Here is a 3,521-nt window from a genome sequence, read left to right on the forward strand (position 1 = left end):
CATGGCTTATTTAGACAATGTTACACGTGCTTTAAAATTGGAATAAGCTCCAAAGGTGATGATGACAGCAGGGACAAAGGACAACAAAGGATAAAACGAGAGTTGTTGGGATTTATTTTATCTGTAGTGTCTTAAGAATGCCTGATTAGAAAAACATGGTCTTCAAATTAAGGAGAAAAAAGGGAAGGGAGTGAGCATCCAGGAGAAAGAATGAATCCAAGACCTGTGCTAACATTTCAACAGTTCTCATATTCATCCAAGAAATGGCCCAAATCTAAAGGAAAGGTGAAGCTGTGGATTTTCATTGGTGCAGTCAGGTATGTACAGGCTCTTTTGAAGAACTGGAGGAGAGATAATTCTAGCAGACAGACTGCTTTCACTGTAGAGGCAAGTTCACTTTCTGATTATAAACCTTAGCATGGCAAAGCTTCTCAATCCTGTCTTTACTAATTCATGTCTCCCAGTTTAACAGCCAGAGCTGTCAACTTAGCTTTTCATTCCAAGACAGGTGATAAAATCAAATATTACAAGGATGAGTCTTTATTTAAAAAAAAAACTATATTTGATCAAGTCTCACAATTTCTGAACAGATTCTGAAAACTCTAAGTAAGTGAAAGTTATAGATGGATATAAAATATTTTAGGCATCCATTGTGAAAAACATTGCAAATAAATATACTCTGTGCTTTGGAATTCTTGTCTTTCAAGCTGGATTCCAAATGTTAAATTCTACATTTTGGAGTTAGAATTGGTTAGTGAAGATTCAGAGAAGGTACAGGTTGCCAGTCAATATATTTTCTTGACTTGTGAGTATTCCCATTTAATGATCAAAACAGATTCCCAAGGGTAGTCTTTAAATCTCTAGTTTTCTTTTTTTCCCTTAGGAAGTATTTTATTTCTACCACTTGGTGGAAAAGGAGCGAAGATTTCCATCTCTTCCCCCACCAAAACCTTAGGCTAAAGTGCCATTTCCCTTCACAGACGTCCACTATTGGGAGATCACACTCAAAGTTTGTTAATGTGACTACGGGACAACATAGAAAAAATGAGTAAGATAGAATAATAAGTAAAAGAAGCCCAGGTTCAAAATTTTGTTCACACACACACACACACACACACACACACACACACGGGAAATAAAGTCAAATGATTGGTTGACATAGATTGTCTGCAATATATAGTATTGATGCTGTAAAACATTGTCTTACAAGCTTCGAGCACTGATATCTTTCCATTTATTGTTTCTTTTCATATTTCTTTGAAGTGTTTTTTTTATAGATTTCAGTGTACCAGTCTACTAAAATCCTTTTCAAAAGAATAGTCCTCCCTTCCGCAGCAGCAGCTGTTGGAGAACCGCAGCCGTGGCTCTGCGCTACCCCATGGCCGTGGGCCTCAGCAAAGGCCACAAAGTGACCAAGAACGTGAACAAGCCGAGGCACAGCCGCCGCCAAAAGGCGCCTCACCAAGCACCCCAAGTTCGTGTGATTCACGGAGGTGTGCGGCTTCGCCCCGCAAGAGCGGCGTGGCGCGCGCGCTGGAGCTGCTCAAGGTGTCCCAAGGACAAGGGCGCACCTCAAGTTCATCAAGAAAAGGGTGGGGATGCGCATCCAAGCCAAGAGGAAGCCGGAGGAGCTGAGCAGTGTGCTGGCCGCCGCCAAGAAGGGCTGAGACCCCGCCGCCCCCCAATAAACCTCTGCTCCCCCCAAAAAGGAATAGTATTTATTACAAACATTATAATAGCAGCCTATCATGGTGGGTCATGCCTATAACCATAGCTACTCAGAAAGCTAAAATCTGGAGGATCATGGTCTAAGGAATAAAGGCCAACATATATATCAAAGGAATAGAATAGATAGCTGAGAAATAAACGCTCTTGTGTATTATCAAATGATTTTTGACAGGAGAGCCAGACGACAAGACTACAGTTCAACCAGTGGTATTGCAAAAGAATGAAGCTGGACCCTTTACCTTAAACCGTATGAAAAACTTAATTCAAAATGGATCAAAGAACTATAAAACTCTTACAGGAAAAGACAGGAGAAAGGACTGTTTTGGGGCATTGGAATTAGTAGTGATTAATTGAAAAAATAAATAAATTGGATATCAATAAGTAAAAACAAACCAAGAATGTGAGAAAATATTTGCATATCATATATCTGATGAGACTGATATACATAATCTAAGGAACTTCTATAACTCAAGAACAAGAAAACAAAACAAAAAACTGGCTAAAAATAGACAAAAGAATAGACATTTCTCTATAATTGATTTTAGCCAAAAGGCCAAGAAAGAAAGGATAGATAGTTCTTCAAAGAAAAAACAAAAATATCTTCTTTGAAGATAGGTATACCCTCTTGTAAGTGGCCAAAAGGCACATCACTAATCACTAGGGAAATGCAAATCAAAACCACTTCATGCCCATTAAAATGGTTAGTATAAGAAAAAAAAAACAGAAAATAACAAGTGTTGATGAGGATGTAGAGAAATCAGGATCCTTGTATGTGCTGGTGGGACTATATGCAGCTGTTATAGAAAATGACAGGATAATTTTTGAAAATTAAAAATAGAATTACTGTATGATGCAGTAATTACACTTTTATATATACATACCCCAAAGAAGTAAGTAGATGGGTTTGATCTCCAGCACTGCCAAAAAGAAAAAAAGAAGAGAAAAAAAGGAAGAAGAAGTAAAAGCAGGAACTTAAGCAGATATTTATACATTATGTTCACAGCAGCATTTCCCACAATAGACAGAAGGTCAAAACAAGTTGAATTTCCATTAATAGATGAATGGATTGAAAATATGTGGCGTATATGTATTAATATATGTACACTCATACAATGGAATATTGTCTTAAACTAAGGAGATTTGACATATACAACATCAATGAACTTTGAAGACATGCAAAGTGAGATACAAGTAGGTAATGAAAAGACAGATACTCTGCTTTCATATGCAAGGTTCCTAGATAGTGACAGAATGTAGGATGAAGATTGCCAGGTGCTGAGGAGAGGGGGGAATGGAGAGTTAGTGTTTAATGCATATTGGGCTTCAAGTGGAAAAATAAAAAGTTCTGGAGATGGATAGTGGTGATGACTACAAACAATCTGAGTGTACTTAGTGCCACAGAACTGCACACGTGAGAATTATGAGAATGGCAACTTACATGGTTTATATGTGTACCTACAATACATAAGAATCCAATTAAAACACATGGATGTGTTGATGCCCCTCATCCCTTTCTTTTTAAAATTCTCAATTCTTTAGGCTTTGGTCTGAGGAGATTAACTGCCCAAGTTTCAGACCTACAGTATATTCTCCTCTGATCAATTGTTAATTTCTAGGCTAACAGCTTCATCTTTTGAATACAAGGACTTCTTATTATATGTAGTGTGTGCCAGGCCCTTGATACAGTGTGTGGACACTACAGCTGAATAGGGGCCCAGTGACTTGTAACAACAACATGACAAGTTAGAGTCATGGCAATACTTCTAAGACAAGAAGTGTGTGATATACTCAGA

The 3,521-nt window shown here is 38.0% G+C and overlaps 1 pseudogene; it reads left to right on the forward strand.

The window, feature by feature from the left end:
* The first annotated feature begins 210 nt into the window (after positions 1 to 210).
* Positions 211 to 1,667, forward strand: LOC105988650 (annotated as a pseudogene).
* The last annotated feature ends 1,854 nt before the right edge of the window (positions 1,668 to 3,521 follow it).

The sequence above is a fragment of the Dipodomys ordii genome, unplaced genomic scaffold (genome assembly GCF_000151885.1).
Source record: "Dipodomys ordii isolate 6190 unplaced genomic scaffold, Dord_2.0 Scaffold50, whole genome shotgun sequence".
Lineage (NCBI taxonomy): Eukaryota > Metazoa > Chordata > Mammalia > Rodentia > Heteromyidae > Dipodomys > Dipodomys ordii.